The sequence below is a fragment of the Macaca nemestrina genome, chromosome 12 (assembly GCF_043159975.1).
Source record: "Macaca nemestrina isolate mMacNem1 chromosome 12, mMacNem.hap1, whole genome shotgun sequence".
In the NCBI taxonomy this organism is placed as follows: Eukaryota; Metazoa; Chordata; class Mammalia; order Primates; family Cercopithecidae; genus Macaca; species Macaca nemestrina.
In genome coordinates, this window is record NC_092136.1 from 13,739,618 (window position 1) to 13,757,880 (window position 18,263).

An 18,263-nucleotide genomic window follows, 5' to 3' on the forward strand; every position below is an offset into this window, starting at 1 on the left:
CAGTCCACAAGGAGAACTTTCCAGTTTTTGCCCATTCAATATGGTGTTGGCTGTAGGTTTGTCATTGATGGCTCTTATTATTTTATTATTTTGAGGTATATTCCTTTAATGCCTAGTTTGTTGAGGGTTTTCTAACATGAAGACCTGTAGAATTTTATCAAAAGCCCTGTCTGCATCTATTGAGATGATCACGTTTTTAGTGCTGTTTATGTGGTGAATTATATTTATTGACTCACCTTATGTTAAACCAACCTTGCATCCAAGAAATAAAACCTACTTGATTATGGTGGATTAGATTTTTGATGTGCAGCTGGATTTGGTTTGCTAGTATTTTTTTGAGTGTTTTTGAATCTCTGTTCATCAAGGATAGTGGCCTGAAGTTTTCTTTTGTGTATGTGTGTGTGTGTGTGTGTGTCTGCCAGATTTTGGTACCAGAATGATGCTGGCCTCATAGAATGAGTTAGAGAAGATCTTTTCCTCCTGAATTTTTGGAATAGTTTTAGTAGAATGGTGTCAACTCTTCCTTATACATCTGGTAGAATTGGGCTATGAATGCATCTGGTCCTGAGCTTTTTTTGGTTGGTGGGCTTTTTGTTGTGATTCAGTTTCAGAACTTGTTATTGGTTTGTTCAGGGTTTCAAAGTGACTGAATGTGGGGAGTAAAAGAAAGAGAGGCGTAGGCACTCACCTCCCAGGATTTTAGTGAGCAGCAACGCTGTGTCCTAACAGCCCAACCCACCATCCTCTCTCTGGGACTACTGCCGGAGCCTCCTCACTATTCTCCCCACATCTTCCCTTGCCTCCCTTCAGTCATTCTTACCAAGACAGGCGGCCACAGTGATCCTGTTAAGACGCAAGTTAGATCCTGTCTTCCCTTTGCTGAAAATCTTCCAGTGCCTCCTATCTCACTCAGAATAAGCCTTTCCTCCTTAATAAGCCTCAAGTCCTTTTACAATCCACGCCCCCGCCAGAAACCTCAGACAACATTGCCTTCTCCTCCCTGTTCCAGTCTCCATGTGTCTCCAGACCTCCTGTTTCCTCAGCAGCACAGAACGTGCTCACCTCAAGAGCTCTGCTCTTACAACTTGTTGGTCCAGATAACTGCTAGGGATTTGTATTATCAGGTTCAAGAAAATAAATGCGTGGTTCCACTCACTATCTCAGCATGATGATTTCAGAAGAGTAGTTCACACATATTGTTAGATTAAATTTTATTCAGCTAAATTGCTTTTGAGAAAATTTCTTTATTATCCATTTTGAGTAAAGAGTGAGAACCCTAGGAGGTGCTCGAGCAACACCACGTGGTTACTGGCATGAAAAGGGATGTGAGTAAGGTTCCTCTGGGGAGGCAGGGCTGGAAAAATCTGAGGAGTAGTGAGAGAATTTCTATACTGTGTAAAATAAAGGAAATAAAGGGAAAGAGAAACAAAACAAACACTCCAAAAACGGTACTGGCCCAGCCATGATGGGAATGGGTATTAGAGAAATGCTCAGAAGTCCTAACTTTACTCCACTTCTTTTAATCCTCTCTCCACCCAGCTTTCACTGACCCACTCTATGGCATTGGAAAATAAATGCTTGGTTCATTTCCATCAGTCAGTTTCACTAGAAATGACTAGGTTGGCTCATTTACTTTCAGAGTCACTTCTAGATCCATGAAACCATATGCGTCATCCCCAAATCTCTCATGGACATATTTCCTTAATGTGCAATCTATAAGTCCAACACCATGTGGGAGGCTCTCAGGGTCGGGCTGGTTCACGTTATTTCCTGTATGAGAGGCCGGCGGCTGCTCCACCAAGATGGGAAGAAGCCAGGCACAGGTGGTGCCACCCGGCCACTCATCCTGAAGCCTTCCCAAACCCTCACCTTCGGCAATAAGATCCATGTTTCAAAAAGCAAAGAGGAGGGCATGGTAATTTATAACCCAGATTTTTCAGAATATGAGACCAGGTGAGATGTGCAGTCTCAGCCTCTCCCTCCAGCTGTATCCACTCCCTCCTCCATCCTGCATGTGCTCACATTTTACAGAATCTGGAGAAAGACAGGAGAAGGGAGAGGAGACTAGAGTAAATAACAATTAGATAAAATCTAAAATCTGTTTTTAGTTCATCCAGAGTGCAGAGAATGGGGTGGGGGTGGATAAAAAAGTGGTATAAAGTTAGGATGGTACGAAAAGCACCCTTGGAAATTAAAACACTTTAATATTATCTTGAAAATCAACTTGTGATGTTTTCAATATTCATTCTCAGATATCCTCACTAACACCTTTTGATATAAGTAATAATATCTAAATAATATCTACATTTAGCAGATGAAAAAGCTGAGGGTCAGAGGGATGACGTACGGTATCCACTAGATTCCCAGAGAATATGGGATAGAAATAGGACCCAACCCAGAGCTAGTACACAAGACCAGAGCTGGAAGTTGGCTTTGCATAAAGTCCTCCCAGAAGACACCAGATTAGGCAGGAATTCAAAGCACATTTTCTTGTCCACTCTCTCCCTCTTGTGGCTCAATTAAATATGACAGGTCAATGTCAAAATGAAGGGGATAATAGGAAAAACAGAAAATCTGGGTTGTATATTCATTACCTTCATGACTCACGTGAATCACTTTCTTTCCCTGGGCCACAGTCTTCTCATATTTCAGTGTAGGAAGATTTCCACGTCTCTTCTAACTCTGATGTTCTATTTTTATAAGATGTAAATCAGGTCTCTCAGATACAGCCCAGTCTAAGCAAAGCATCTCTATATTGTAAGAACTAAGTGTCTGCACGCGCGTGCGCGTGTGTGTGTGTGTGTGTGTGTGTGTTATTTCAGCAACTTCTCAGTGAGAGTCTCAACGACTTTAACATTGCTCTAGTACAAAAAAAGGAAGTGGTATTTGTAGGGCTGAGTTCATTCCGTGTGTCACACACTCACAGGAAGGTAACCCAGGGCCATTCAGGACACTGTCTAACCTCAGGAAACTTGGTCATAGGGCCAGTATGTGGGGCATGCAGGATTACAGTCTAAGTTTCCTGGCTTCAAGAGAAAGCATATTCCTTTCATACGTATCTATAGCGGATTGAATACACTTAGAAATGAAGATGCCAAAGGAAGAAAGAGGGCACAAAAGGAGCTGTGATGGTCTAGTGAAATGTGTCACAGAGAGCACCTTACCAGTAGCATAGACATATATTAATAAAAACTTAAAACACTGGCATTTATTTGAAACCCCCCCTCTTTGTTTCATATGTTAAAACACTTCATGGATGTGAATCATGTCAACTGTTCTGTCTCATATGAAATTGACTTAGCAATAATTAAATTGCAGAATTGTAAGGATTAATGTGTGCCCTAAGGAGGTTTTTAGTAACTTAAAGATGTTGATTATTTCTAAGTGTACAGAAAAGCAACCAAAAAGAAACTGACTGGAAAATGTCACGTATAAGAAGTAAAACAAACAACAAAAAAAAAACAAGGACCTAGACCCCGAAATACCACTGGACCCAGCAATCCCGTTGCTGAGTATATACCCGAAGGATTATAAATCATTCTACTATAAAGACATATGCACACATATATTTATTGCCGCACTGTTCACAACAGCAAAGATTTGGAAGCAACTCAAATGCCCATCAATGATAGACTGGATAAAGAAAATGTGGCACATATACACCATGGAATACTATGCAGTCATAAAAAAGGATGAGTTCGTGTTCTTTGCAACAACATGGATGAAGCTGGAAACCATCATTCTCAGCAAACTAACACAGGAACAGAAAACCAAACACTGCATGTCCTCACTCATAAGTGAGAATTGAACAATGAGAACACGTGGACATAGGGAGGGGAACATCATACATCGGGGCCTGTTGAGGGGTGAGGGTCTGGGAGAGGGATAGCAGTAGCAGAAATGCCTAATGTAGATGACGGGTTGATGGGTGCGGCAAACTACCATGGCATGTGTATACCTATGTAACAAACCTGCACATTCTGCACATGTATCCCAGAACTTAAAGTATAATTTAAAAAAAAAAAAAAAAAGCTTGCAGTGAGCTGAGATCCATCCACTGCACTCCAGCCTGGGTGACAGAGCAAGACTCCATCTCAAAAAAAAAAAAAAAAAAAAAAAAAAAGACAAAGCAACAGAACAGAATTCACAAAGCATACTGAAGATGAGAGAACTTGGGGTGAAGGTTCTGAAGGTATAGGAAAAAGCTAAGACGGTGCTAGGAGTTTTGCGAGAAGACATTTTGGTAGGGAGGATAACAGAAAAAGGGAAGGAGATGACCACAACTGGGACTACAGAGCAAGTATTAAGAGAACTCTTTGTATTCCTGGGCTTCTTAAAATTGAGTACCACCTCCTACATGTCTTTGTGGTCAATGGTGAACAGGCCATACCACGAGTGCTGGGAGAATTTTCCTGATGCCGGGATTTGAGGTTTCCATTGCTGATTCATCCTAATTTATTCTCAAAGATATGCTACTTTTGGGGAAGAAACTGGGGAAAGATTGAAAAGTAAATCCCAGCTTGCATTCCTGGGACAAGTAGTCCCCAAGAGATTTATAACTTTAAGCTTGGTTCTGAACTGAGATCATTGTCTCCTCTAGTAACCTGAGGCAGCATCAAGACATCACATCCTACTCTCTGTCCTTACAATAAAAGGCCTCAGTTTGCTATCCCCAAGTCCAACTTGGCCCTACCCTCCAGAGACAGGTATGAAGATGTAAAGAGAGGGCCAAAGCTTATGGAATACATCCTACTCAGAAGAGAAGATAGGCACAGGGCCAGGTTCTACGCGTCCTGGCTCAACACCAACAGTAGAATTAACAAGCCTTTAGTTGCATCTGGAGAACTCCAGGTTCATCTAGAGCAGTAGCTCTTAAAATGTGGTTCCCAGAGTAGTAGCATCAGTATCACCTGACACTGTGGTTGACATGCAAATACCCTACCCCACACCTATTGAATCAGACACTCTGGGTGTGCAATCTGTGTTTTAACAAACCCTCCAGATTATTTTGATACACACTCAAGTTTGTTATCTACAGGCTTATAGCAGTAATTGGTAACGTTGACTATACAGTAGACTCAGCTGAAGAGCTACAAAAACTGTTGACTCTCCATCCATAATCCATATTAATTAAATCAGAATACCTGGTAATGGGGCTCATGTGTTAGTATGTGTTAAAGTCACCCAGGTTATCCAAATGCTCAGACAAGATTGAGATCCATTGCTCTAGAGGCAAAGGCAGACTTCTTGGAGAGCCTTTTGCTTCTGTATTCGTCCTTTCAGCTAACTAGTAGAAAGGCCCAGGCCTTTCTCACATTAACTTTTGTTAAGCAAGTTCTAGTCCCATCTCAGGTTTGTGCAGGTGATTTTTTTTTAAACATAAGCTTGGGACTTTAATTTTTATCTGATTAAGTTTGATATGTATTCCAACACTAATGTTCCAGACTTTTGGGTTGTATCTTCAATCTTGACACTCTCATTTTATAAATTATACTTCTTGTTTTTGGATCATTTGCAAATAGGATCAGCAACTAAATTCTTGATGAAAATATTAAGTGGTTGAAGATCCAACCAAGAGACTCCACAAAGGATGACATGAACAACCCCTGCATAGGATTTCTACCAGATACAATACATATAACTGGTTGTTCAGGGCATGGTAGGCAGTTATAGTACTGATTCTCTGGTTTTCCATATTTAGAGTCAGCCCTGAGTCATTCATTGGCAGAGACCAGCTGGGCCTGGGTGTCATCTGATCACCTTTGTTTCAGGATCAGTCCCGAGCCTGTGAACTGAGGCCTCTTCAGTGCTTCTTCTGAACTAATAATACAAGATTTCAAATGCCAGGTATAGGAGAAACCTAGTGTTGGAGTTATCTGGGCCTTGGTTTTTAAAACACAAGTAAGCACTTTGGGAACCCGAGGCGGTTGGATCACAAGGTCAGGAGATCGAGACCATCCTGGCTAACATGGTGAAACCCTGTCTCTACTAAAAATACAAAAAATTAGCCGGGCATGGTGGCGGGCGCCTGTAGTCCCAGCTACTCGGGAGGCTGAGGCAGGAGAATGGCAGGAACCCGGGAGGCGGAGCTTGCAGTGAGCCCAGATGGCGCCACTGCACTCCAGCCTGGGTGAGAGTGCGAGACTCTGTCTCAAAAAAAAAAAAAAATGTAAGGACAAAGGATGTCAAGATGTATAACTCTGATGTTCAGATGTTCAGCCTTCTGCTTCAGTCTTCCTCACTTGACTGTCTCTCTAGCCCTGAAGGAAATATACCAATGCCATGCCATGAAATTACCTCATAGGCATAATTGTTGTACATTCTGACTAGACACAATCAGAAGACGGCACGGCTTGAGTTTCACCACCAGCCCCTAAATGACTGCATAACAGCTATCACATAGTCTTACTGAACTAATGTCCCTGGGAACTTGAACTCCAAACTCTTTGTGCTGATCCTTTGTGCTGAAAAGTGCAATGTTGCATGCCCTTTCCCAGCTTCCTCTTCTCCAGGGACTTTCATATCTTAACTGTTCCTCTTACAGTACTCTCAGAGCTTTTCTCCACCAACCACTTTTTTTTTTTTTTTTCCGTTTCAAGACACATCACTTTTTGTTTATTTCATTATACAAATTATTGCTTTCAAATCCATTTTTTCATGCATACATGCATGGCCGTTTCTATTGCTTTAGTTAAATTGTCTGGTCTGGCACTTTATTCATTTGTATTTTTTCTATGATTACTAGGTGGGCATTCTATTCTCATTTTCTGTCATTCAGTCTATTTCAACACAATGCATCACTTGTATTAGTTATTGTACACTCCATTTTAATTTCTGATAGTACTGTCTTTACTTCAACATTAGTTTTTATTAAAATACTTTTGGCTAGTCATACTCATTCCATATGAACATAAAGAACATTAAGTCAATTTCCACAAGAGAGTTATTTGAAAGTATATTATATTACATCTGAAAAAAGTTTGGAATAACTGACAACCAGAAATAAGTCAATACAGTTAAGTCTCTGTTTATGTTTCTAAATAAAAGATGTGTGTCTTTCCCCATAAAAGTTCTTCATGTTTCCAATTGAGTGAATTACTGAATACTTTATATTTTTGTTTTAATATGACCAAAATATATTCATTTTAGGCATTTAATCTGGTTATTAACAATTAAAAATCTATAAATAGTCATTGGGCTTGAAATTAATCTTATTTTGGTAACAAATATTTGTATTATTTACCTCTAGTTTTATTTTTAGTTAATGTGGGCTGGATTTTTTGTTTTAATTTAGTGAGGTTTTATTTGGGATGAATATATGGACAATTGTTGCCTATTTACCAAGGATTCTTAAAAGCATTCTTTCTTTAGTGCTGACTCATTCAAGTATTTTATAATTCAAATCATCGTTTTTGGCTTACATTCCTCAAAACTTATATATGTTAAAAATTCTCATGAGTACTATTTTTTTTTTAGTTTCTCACACTCCTGGGCATTTTTTTATTAGTAGAATATTATATGTTATTTGATCATAAGATTCTAAACAACATATCATTATAAATGCCCTCCTTTGTCATACTTGAGAATTTTCCTTAGATCTTTTGTTGCCTAATATTAATATTCCATCCCTTGTCTATTATTTTGGATTTTTGACCTTTATTTGCCTTTCCTTACCCTTACATTCACCACTATAATACGAACCTTTGGAACAGACATGGGATTTTGTCACTGTGCTGCTTGAATCCTTCTGTGGCTGCACATTGCCTCCATGACAAAGCCCAATGTCACCAGGAAGCATCTGAAGTCCTGTGAATTCCACATTTTGCACATCCAGGATCTTATCTCTCACCCAAATGAAACTGTCACTTCTCCCACTGTGATAGAATCATAACAAAGTTACTGCGGTTCCCCCAGTAAGCCAAACTGTTTCAGGACTCTAGCCTCTGTGCACACTGATTCCCCTACCTAGAATGCATATGGCTGCAAGCATCTGCTCTTCTTTGAAAGCACAATTTGAATGTTAATTTTCAATGAAGCCTCCTCTTCCCAAGGGAAATTTTAGCCAACATATCTTACCTTTGTGCTCTCATGATGCTCTTGGGGGTTTGATTGTGGTATAAGTTGGGGTTAGTTGATTGGCTTTGATTTTAGTCAATAGACTGGCTTTGATTCTAGTTGGTTCCTGGGTATTGGATGAGGCTTCCCTGATTACTGTCTCTCTGCTCACATTTATTATGTTGGGCATTCTGGTCCACAAAGTTCCCTTAGGCAGGGGCCACAGTTGGCAGACAAGTAGTATCCTTACAGCTTAGTGCTCATCTGCTGTCTAAATGCTTTCCAGGGTAACACAGTGTTGTCCCTGCCTATGGAGTTTAGGTGGAAGCAGGACCACTGGGCTATAAGCTGGGCTGTCTGGTTACCAAAGGCAAAGATTGTTGGAGTTGCCCACCCTATCATCTGGGTGTTTCTGGAGCAAGAGAAGTCTGCACTTCTTGGTGATTTCAGCCAGAAAGAAGTGGGACTGCTGAGCTGGAAGCTCCAGCAGATGTGGCTCACCTGTCTACCAGTGGTAGGAGTGGGTAGGGTTGCCCTCTCTGGCATCTGGATGCTTCCCAGGGAAACAGGAGGCTGCACCTGCTGGCTCAGCTCACAGAGAAGTAGGCCCACTAGGCCAGAACTCTAGCAGACATTGCCCAGCAGGTTAACAGTGGCAGGGTTGGGTTGCATTACCTGCCCTGCTGTCAGGGTGTTTTCTGTGATCACAGGAGGCTGTGCCCTCTGGCTGACTCCATACAGAGTAGAGCTGCTGGGCCAGGGCTCTAGTAAGCGTTGCCCGCATGGCTGCCAGTGGTGTGGGTGGGTGAGGTTGTCCACTCCACAGGCCAGGTGTTTTCTGGCACACCTAAAGCCTGCAATTTCTGGATGAGTTCACATGTAAGAGGGACTACTGCTCTGGAAGCTGTAGCAAGCATTGCCTGCCCGGCTACTAGTCTGGGTGGTGGGTGCATTGCCTGTCCTGCTTGTCTGAGTACTTTCTGGGACAACAGTAGGCTATGGCTACTGGCCAAGTCCAGGCAGAAGTGGAAATGCTGTGTAAGCAGGTGGCACGAGGAATATTATGTGGAGATTATTTCAGAACCCTACAACAGTCCCTAATCAAGAGAGGCAAGAGCGAAAGGACACAGGAACCCTAAGAGGGCTATGGGACTGCAAGTGTCCTTTCTTGATAGAAGGCCCAACAATTAGCTCAGTTGTCTGTGTTAAATGTCTGGTAGTTTGTACCCTGTTACGTACCCTCTAGGCTCCATCAATCATATTCTAATCCTACACAACCATTTTTTAACTCTGTATTTCTCCCACCTCCTCAAGCCAAGCCATCATCCTATTTTTATCAGGACTATTGCTTATGGCTTCTGAATGTTCCCTGGTTTTTTATATATTCTGGATATATAGATCCTTTCTTAATTACGTGTATTAAAATATTATCTAATATTCTGTGGGTTGTCAATTTTTGCTATGTGTATTTAGAGGTTCTGTTATTAAATACATACACACTTAAACTGATTACATCTTTCTGAAGATTGTACTATTTTTATAATTAAAAATTAGTCCCTTTGCTCACCAGTAACATATTTTGCTCCGAGGTGAATTTTCTTTGATCAGTTTTTTTGGGTTAGGGTTTGCTCGATATATCATTTCTCATCCTGGTACTTTACACTTTTTGTATGCATTAACATTTGCTTCTTTTAAATGGTAATTAGTTCAGTTTTGACCTTTTAAAATTTTGTCTGAAATGTTTGCATTGTATTACATATGACATATTTATGTATATATTTGGGATTAAATCTACCATCACACTATTGACTTTCCTGGAGGAAATAAATGTTCTAAATGTTGTTAGAATTTGATACATCAAATGCACATGCTTTAATTTTTAGGATTACAAGAACACACAATAAAAGACTTTATAACTTTACACTGTTGGTGGGACTGTAAACTAGTTCAACCATTGTGGAAAACAGTGTGGCGATTCCTCAAGGATCTAGAACTAGAAATACCATTTGACCCAGCCATCCCAATACTGGGGATATACCCAAAGGATTATAAGTCATGCTGCTATAAAGACACATGCACACGTATGCTTATTGCAGCACTATTCACAATAGCAAAGACTTGGAATCAACCCAAATGTCCATCAGTGACAGACTGGATTAAGAAAATGTGGCACATATACACCATGGAATACTATGCAGCCATAAAAAAGGATGAGTTAATGTCCTTTGTAGGGACATGGATGCAGCTGGAAACCATCATTCTCAGCAAACTATCGCAAGAACAGAAAACAAAATACCGCATGTTCTCACTCATAGGTGGGAATTGAACAATGAGATCACTTGAACACAGGAAGGGGAACATCACACACCGGGTCCTATTGTGGGGGGAGGGGGGAAGGGATAGCATTAGGAGGAATACCTAATGTAAATGACAAGTTAATGGGTGCAGCACACCAACATGGCACATGTATACATATGTAACAAACCTGCACATTGTGCACATGTACCCTAGAACTTGAAGTATAATTTAAAAAAAAAAGACTTTATAACTACTAAAATTAATTGGAGAGAGAAATAATGCAATAAAGGGGTATATTATAGAACCTTCAATCAAAAAAATAGAAATCATTTTTCATTTGTTTGTTGTATTTGGTTTCTCTATTTTACAGTATTGGTTTTCTTAAATATTCAGTGTTCATTTACACTTTCATTTGGCAATTTCTCTTATCATGCCAGGGAATGTAGGTCCTGCTTACCACAGCCTACATCTGGTGACTGCGAGAGAAGAGGGGGCATAAAGACAGGTTATACATATAGATTGGTTGTGACATAGTTGAGAGAAAGCCCCCTCCTTCTCCAGACTAAGGTGACCTCTGTGTCTTCATCATCAGAATCCCAGCTCTAAAGTATGAGCTCAAGACTTTCATTAGGGAATCAATTCCATAAGGTTCTCTGCTTTTTTCTTTTCTTTTATACCCTGTGAATGGAAGCTTAGACCTTAATTCTCGTCTCTTTCCTGTTTTTTACTCAGAGCTGGCACTCACATTCTATATACTTGTGTAGACCAGAACCATGAAACAGTTTTTTTTGTTTGGTTTTTGCTCATAAAACAGTTCTCATGTTTTGCTTTGGGGATAAACTACCTTGTTATGTGATGCCTGTGTGAGGGAAAGCAGATCAACTGACCCAGCTTTTCCAATATAATTTTAAAAATTAATTAACAACTGCTCTGGGCTCTGACCTACTTCTCTGCTGCTTATAGTTTTGACACTGAACTTGAGCTCTTTTTTATTTGCTTTTATTTGTATAGTAGTTAGTTTTGTCTTATGCTTATTTAGAGGTAGGGTGATTCTATTTCTGTTTCTCTGTCAAATTTCATTTTTATTGTTCTATTTTTTTGTTTGTTTGTTTCTGAGACGGAGTCTCGCTGTGTTGCCGGGGCTGGAGTGCAGTGGCATGATCTCAGCTCACTGCAAGCTCCGCCTCGAGGGTTCACGCCATTCTCCTGCCTCAGCCTCCCGAGTAGCTGGGACTACAGGCACCCGCCACCACACCCGGCTAATTTTTTTGTATTTTTAGTAGAGATAGTGTTTCACCGTGTTAGCCAGGATGATCTCGACCTCCTGACCTCGTGATCCACCTGCCTCAGCCTCCCAAAGTGCTGGGATTACAGGTGTGAGCCACCGCGCCCAGCCTATTGTTCTTTATATCTCCATAAGTCCTCAAATCATTTGTCTGCTAATGATAACACTAATAAGATCTCACTTCACACCATATGGAAGAGGAGGAAAGATTGACATCTGTTCTTAGTCTAGAATTTCAACCTCTCTTATAAAGTCATGAAACTCTGTACCTTTGTCTTCCGTAGTGCCACATTTTCCTAGTTTGCCTGTTATCTTCTTTAATCTCTTTTTTGTCATCCTCTGGGAACTCTTATTTCTGATAATACTGTTCTATACTCTAGCAAAAAGGGTTTGATCTTTTCTGCCTCCGCCCACAAGCCTGGGTGAGCTCATTCCTCTGGGTGAAGAGCTATTGGCTTTACCTCTACAACCATGTTCTCATTCCCCAGCTCTTGCGAGTTATCCAACTTTCGTCAACCTCATTTGAAGGACCCACACAATTCAAATTAAATATGCTCAAAGTCTTATTCTTTGTTCCTCCAGTTCTGTCGTTGTCCATGTCTATTGCCTTAGTGAATGGCTCCATCACTCATTCAGTTTCCTAACCCAGAATCTCAGTGTCATCCTTTCCTGTTTTTTTCTCCTGATTTACATATCCATTATATCAACAAGTACTGCCATTTCTCACTCCTAAACATCTTTCAAATCCATTCATTCTCTCCAACTTCACTAGCATCACAGGTAGTTCAGGTAACCATCATCCCTTCCCTAGAGAACTGCTTCTTTCTTGACCCTAATTCCCTGATTTCAGTATTATGTATTCCTATTGTTGCTTTACATGAAAACCAGGACACTATTTCTGAAATATAACCCATTTTAATTCTGAGAATTAAAATAATTTCAGATTATAGACAACAAAGTTTTTGGGATTAGGCAAAACTGGATGTCAGTCTCATCTATACCAGCTATAGGAATATCTCTGAGTTTCAGTTCCATCTTCGGGAAAATGGGAATAACAACATTATCTAGCTCCGTCCTTCTTCCATTTGTGTGTCTTTTGCTTATTCATCAGGTCTCCAATTAGATGTCTCCTTATCTAGGAAGTCTCCTCTGCCTACCCAACGTTGAGTTCTTTGATCCTCCTATGAGCTCTCTTAGGATACCCTATTTTACCTTGCAGATCACTGATTATAATCGGTTGTAATGATTTATTTACTCATTAGCATTGCCACTTTACCTTGCAGGTAACTGATTGTAATGGGTGACTTATTTACTTGTCTGTATTGTCAAGTAGTCTACAAAATCCTTGAGCGAAGATGATTTTTCACCATTTTATCTGAAGCACATGGCTTATGGTAGCTTTTCTCTAAGAAAATGCTGAATCAATGAAAACTGCATGCCACTTTGTTTTCCTCCTCCATGTAAAGTAGGCATTATTTTATTTTACAAATGAATCAGGTTCAGGGGATTAACAAGGTCATGCAATAAATGATTGCCATTGGGTTTGTCTTAGTCAAAGACCAGCTTGTTCTATGATACCAGCGGCTTCTTTAACTTAGAAAGATGTTGTATTAATTATTGCTGTACAACAAACTTGTTCCCATTTTATGGCTATTCATGTTGGACCTCCAAAGGTGAAATATCATGAAAATAAGATATTTAAGTTGTGTATATTGAGACACAATTACTTTTTCACCAACCTAATACAATAGTAATAGTAGTTCTCTAGGAAGACAAGAATACTATGGAAATGTGTGAAATTGTGAAAGGGGGCATTTATAAATTACCATTTACTTAGCTTGTGTATATGACAATCTTTGAGCAGAGTCTGGCACATAGAAAATCCTCCACCACTGATACCCACAGTAATTAGCACTATTACTTTCATAGGAAAGACTGTATCAGGCAGCCACTGCTTTTTCAACACATTTCAAAATAGACTTCCACACCCATATTGGGAACACAAAATCAGTTAATGCTTCCGATACAAAACAGGAACTAGTTGTGGGTCTCAGAAATTCTCAACACATCCTTTCAGGTTCCAAACGTCTACTAGAAGAGGAATGCAGATTTAAACTGAGTGAGGTGTGGAGTGGGGGAAGCTGACTGGGTCTGGACCAAAGAGAACTTCGAGGAACTTGCCCAGAGCCCTGCACGCATCAGACCTACCGCAGACACTGCAGGCCCGAAGAAAGGTAGGCCCAGGGACTTGCCTTCCTAGGCTTTCGGGCTGATGGTTTGGTTCACTTCCCGGGTTTAGGATTTCTGGGAGTGGAATGAGAAAAAAAATGAACCCACTTCCCATGACACAAGCTGGTAGTCAGGGTTGGGGTGGGTTGCGTGCACCTTTAAATGTGCATTTGGTGAGGGGATGAGGAACAGTCTTTGCTACAGTTGATGGGAGTTAGAAAAGCCTCCTCAAGGCTGACACTGGAGCTGGATGAGATTTTTTTAAGTTACTTTTGTCCCTTAAGTTCTCAGGATTCCAAAACACTGTAAGCAATATTTTAAACTTTTGATTGATTACCTCATCTGCTGTTAATGTCCTTCTTCCATGGTCTTTATGCTTTGTCTCTGACTGGTTATTTTTATAATTTGAGATTTAGGAAAAGATCTACCATGTGCAGAATTTGGTGTACATGGAGTAGGGCACAGGCAGGGTCTTGCATATTTAGATGGGCTGTGGCCTGCCCTAGTTCTCCAGTGGTCTTTGGCACTATTCATGGGCACCCAGGCAGTAAACGGAAGCTGCTCATGATAAAATCTAATGAAAAATGCCTTGTAGACTTTTAGCATTCTTAGGATAAGAAAGAAGCTTGTAAGAGTCGTGGTCATTGTAATCCTTCCCCAGATGAAGTAAATGAAACTCAGAAAAGGGGAATAATGTACCCAGAATCACACAAGTTAATAAAAGGGCTGAGAGCAAAAAACCCAGAATTTTTGGTTCCTAGTCCAGGCCTTTCCACTTCCCATGCCACCACTTCTGCATCCCCATCATCCTCCTAAAAACTATCCAGATTCAGGCCTCATTTTGGGTTTCTAGTCTATTTGATAACTTTGCCAAGAAAAAGGGGGTGACCATGTGTACCACTCTCCTCATGCTCTCTCCTTGTGATTGTGGCAGGGGGTGGGGTGGGGCGGGGGGGATGGTGACATAAAAATGAGGAAACAAGAGAATGGTGGTGCTGCTGATCCACAAAGAGACTGGGGCCAATCAAAGAGGGAAGGGTGGTCTAGGTTCCCTCCCCTCTTTATGGGCGGGGGGCGGGGTGTGGGGAAGACATTGTAGTTGTCAAGAGCCTGATGCATATAGGTGATGTGACAAAACCAAGGTTTAGATTCTTCTCCAACCCAAAAGAAATGTCCCTCCCTCATATGCATCCAATATTCTCTGCAGTTAAAAAAATATATATTTTGATTGTAGAGAAGTGGAGCCTTGTAAATACGTGTTTCTTTCCTTGGGGACCTTATCTACCCTAGATAATTAACACATGGATTTCTGTGGTGTAAAGATAGGAGGCAGTTATATAAATTTATGTCAAGAATGTCTTACAAAGACAGAGCACCAGCCTTGAATGACCAGAACCTGACCTATGTTACCAAAGAATTATGGAAAAGCATAAGAGTCAGTTATAAGCCTTAACGTGATATAATGACTCGGCCCTCGGGAAGCTTACAGTCTTAACAGAGAGGCACTAAACACAGAGAGAGAACCACCAGGTGTGTTTGATAGGACAGACCCAACATGTCCTAAATTCTCAGTCTGAAGGTGTGCCTGAGATATTGAGGCAGAGTTTCCCTTACATTAAAGAAGAAGAGGCTGGGCGTGGTGGCTCACACCTGTAATCCCAGCGCTTTGGGAGGTTGAGGTGGGTGGATCACTAGGTCAGAAGATCAAGACCATCCTGAATACAGTGAAACCCCATCTCTACTAAAAATACAAAAAAAAAAAAAAATTAGCTGGACATGGTGGCAGGTGCCTGTAGTCCCAGCTACTTGAGAGGCTGAGGCAGGAGAATGGTGTGAACCCAGGAGGTGGAGCTTTCAGTGAGCCGAGATCATGCCATTGAGCTCCAGCCTGGGCAATAGAGCGAGACTGTCTCAAAAAGAAGAAGGAGGAGAAGAAGAAGAAGGTGGTACACATTTAGATGGACTAAGAAGAATTATCTTTAATTTCTTTCAAAATAACTTTGGTTTATGTGGTGTAAAAGGAAAGTAACAAATTTCTTAAACCCTTAGCTACCACCAGAGGTTGAGTAATACACATGCGGGAAATGGGCAATGTGGGGAAATGGTGTCTGAAAGAAGACAAGAGACTACGCAAAACTGTTAGTGCGTGAGCGGATTAGATGCTGTAGTGGGTTTGTTGCTGTTCTTGTAAGGTGGTCATAGCAGGGGGGGTGGAATATTCCTGCAAATGGGCTCAATATATGCAAATGTCTCAATATATGAGTGAAATTTCCTTAGAACAACTTAAATAAGTAAAATATACTTGGGGCTTTAAAAAATAAAAAGGATAAATTCAAGATAAGGCTATGATAATAGATATGGGTTGAAGTAGCAGAGTTTTTGTTATCAATAACATTAAATTTTTATCTTTATACTAAAGGTGGTGAAATGCAAAGAAAGGACTTTAAAGGGGAGGGTGACACAGTTGTTTTTGCATTTGATCATTTGGCTACAAAGTCAGGGGTGGGTTTAACATCCAAGGTCACAAATGCACACTGGGGAACATTCAGAGGCTGTAAGTCCTGATAAAAATAGGATGATGGCTTGGCTTGAGGAGATGGGAGAAATACAGAGTTAAAAAATGGTTGTGTAGGATTAGAATATGATTGATGAAGCATAGAGGGTATGTAACAGAAGGTATCAATGACAAACTACCAGACATTTAACACAGACAACTGAGCTAATTGTTGGGCCTTCTATCAAGAAAGGACATTTGCAGTCCCATAGACCTCTTAGGGTTCCTGTTACCTTTAGCTCTTACCTCTCTTGATTAGGGACTGCTTGTAGTGTTCTGAAGTAATCTCCACATAATATTCCTTGTGCCACCTTCCTTTATCTGAAAGATAAATTTTGAGGAAGACTTAATATCTTCTACTTTGGTCTTCTAATGTTTGAAATAAAAATTACCTCTTCTTTTTGCTGGAACAATTTGCTGGATGATCATATTATGGACTTTATTATAATGACTTTAAAATTAACCCCAGAGGGGGACAATTCTCTCAAGTTCAGCAAAATTTGAGGGTATGGATTCAGTTTAAGACCAAAAATAAGGCTTGCTATTTTATGTTATTCCTTTGTTCCAAATCTAAATTTTGTATTCTGTTCAGGGGATGCTAAAGTCTACATATAGGTTTGATTATACCTACTCAATAAAATGTAAACATAACCCACCTCACAAACTCCATTATGATTAGAACAGAGATTACAAGAGGAAGAGGAGGGCCTCCTGGCCTGCCTCTACATAGTCTTATATCTAAATTAGTCCATGAGAGCAAAAACAAGCACAACCCTGACTCTTCTGACCAATCTTTGAGACAAACTGCAAAAGAGAGGAAGAGTCAACCTCGGACAACACGGTACCATGAATAACATGCTCTCTCCAATTATATAGACCCCTCCTCTCTGCTTTTCACTTCCCTAAGATAGGACCAGTTGAAGCAGGGTCATGCCAGGAATAAAGCCCCTCTTTAGCATGTCCTTGAATGGCAGAAAGTGTTAGAGGAAATTTATGTTTTATACTTCGAGCCAGAAATGAGTAAGTGAGAGTAGGAAGACCAATAATAATAGCCAATATGTAGTTAGTATTTATTAAGTGACATGCACTGGTTTAAATGTTTATATGTGCTATTTCATCATTAAATTTCTCTATGAGATATGCTCTATTATTCACAGGATAGAGTTACAGAAACACAAGATTAATTAACTTGAGTAAAGAGTGGCAGGGCCAAAATTTAAAACCAGGTAATTTAATTCCAGAACTCCTTTGCTTAAGAGGATCCACTATACTAGTCTGGTGAATAGAACTCTTTATTTGCACATTTATTCATTCCTCAGTTGTTGGACATTTGGGTTGTTTGTACCTTTTGACTATTATAGGTAACACTGCTAGGAAAATTCATTTTACAAATTTTTGTGTGGACAGATGTTTTTATTTCTCTTTGTATGTATGGAAGGGATGGGAATGGAATGGAAGGGATAGGTCATAAGGCAGGTTCGTGGTTGACATTTTGCAAAGAATCAGTTAGGGAGGAATCCTCCTTATGTTTTAGGAATAGTTTCAGTAGGATTAGCTCTTTGATATTTATTAGCTCTTCAGTGACATAAACACTTCTTTGTACATCTGTTAGAATTTGATTGTGACTCTATAGGGCTCAATAATCCAATCTTCCACCATAATAAACTGGAAAAAGAAGAGCAAACTAACTGGAAACAACTTGTAGAAAGGAAATAATAAAGACTAGAGCGAAAATAATAGAGAGTAGAAACACATTACAGTAAATCAACAAAACCCAAAGTTCATTCTTGCAAAGATCAACAAATTTGAAAAACCTTTAGCTATATTGAATGACAAAAATTA

At 40.2% G+C, this 18,263-nt stretch overlaps 2 protein-coding genes across 7 annotated transcripts in view; one reads left to right on the forward strand and one right to left on the reverse strand.

The window, feature by feature from the left end:
• Nucleotides 1-18,263, forward strand: part of LOC105464631 (membrane-spanning 4-domains subfamily A member 4A-like) — a 356,637-nt gene that overhangs the window by 304,104 nt on the left and 34,270 nt on the right. For all 5 annotated transcript variants that reach the window (XM_071074542.1, XM_071074541.1, XM_071074540.1 and 2 more), the window contains one exon: nt 13,716-13,872. The gene's annotated coding sequence lies outside the window, so the exon portion shown is untranslated. The remainder of the gene's footprint in view (nt 1-13,715; nt 13,873-18,263) is intronic.
• LOC105464629 (membrane-spanning 4-domains subfamily A member 4A) overlaps nt 1-18,263 on the reverse strand; it is a 121,342-nt gene that overhangs the window by 36,461 nt on the left and 66,618 nt on the right. Inside the window, exon 2 of one of the 2 annotated variants that reach the window (XM_011712662.3) lies at nt 16,668-16,742. The gene's annotated coding sequence lies outside the window, so the exon portion shown is untranslated. Of the gene's footprint in view, nt 1-2,594; nt 2,728-16,667; nt 16,743-18,263 lie in introns of those variants that run through there. The other variant, XM_071074539.1, reaches the window with a different exon arrangement.